Here is a 924-nt window from a genome sequence, read left to right as displayed (position 1 = left end):
AGCTTCAAGGTAAATTTATTGTTTTATGGGGTGTTTTATTTAATCTAAAGGAGGTAAGAATATTTTAAGGATGAATTTTAATGTTTTTCTGTTGAGCTGTATTTCTTTTGAAGTATTTATCAATTTTTGACTGCAATTCTTGCTTGATTGAAAGTGACCCTTTATGGAAGAATGCAATGTAATTAATTTTCACTAATTGTTTTTGTTTTATATACATATATATTTTTTTATAATCAAAAAAGTCTTAATAATGCACTAGTTACCAAATGGTGGGTTGTGATCCAATGCAGAAGGTTAAGAGGGGTTTCCAAAGCTTAGAGAAAATGTATTATTAGCCAGTTTGCTAGGTGTTGTCTGTGTTCATATTAAGATTATACTATAAAGCCATCTCTTCAAGGGTTAATGTATAACAGTTAATGGAAACAAAGCTTAAAAGTATGTAGTCAAAAACACTGTAAATGGAACAGCTGATCTTTGGAGGTTGTGGATGCGTTAGGGATTGAAGGAGGGGCCATAAGAAAAGTTTTTATCTTATTTGATTGTTGCATCTACATTTGCAAAACTTGGATTTATTGTTTTATTACCAAAATGGCCAAACTGGGTTACCAGTGCCTGCTATCAGATGGTCTAGGAGAGCAAGGCTTTTAGAGATAAGATAGGCCTGTCTAATACAGATCGGATAAAGTGGGGTAGGTATAGGAAGGGTTATTCCACCTAAGGGATGTGGGATAGGGAGAATTCAGGAGAAAATAATCGTTATACTAATTTGTTGGGTTTGGTTTGCTATGTTGTCTAGGGAATATTATTTTGTATCTTCTTGCAATATGTCTTTGCAGTATTGACAATTTAAACCTTTGTTGGTCCATTCTTTATGTTATATAGACAGTATTTGCATGTCTAGAATATTGTCATGATGCATAATGT

The 924-nt window shown here is 32.8% G+C and overlaps 1 protein-coding gene across 1 annotated transcript in view; it reads left to right on the top strand.

Annotated features, from left to right (window-relative positions):
• The window catches only part of LOC119585783 (glutenin, low molecular weight subunit-like), a gene marked incomplete in the record, with an annotated part of 14,550 nt that overhangs the window by 7,967 nt on the left and 5,659 nt on the right, over nucleotides 1–924 (top strand).

The sequence above is a fragment of the Penaeus monodon genome, chromosome 20 (genome assembly GCF_015228065.2).
Source record: "Penaeus monodon isolate SGIC_2016 chromosome 20, NSTDA_Pmon_1, whole genome shotgun sequence".
Taxonomy (NCBI): Eukaryota; Metazoa; Arthropoda; class Malacostraca; order Decapoda; family Penaeidae; genus Penaeus; species Penaeus monodon.
The sequence above is the reverse complement of the archived record's forward strand: the minus strand, read 5'-3'. Positions and strand labels throughout refer to the sequence as shown.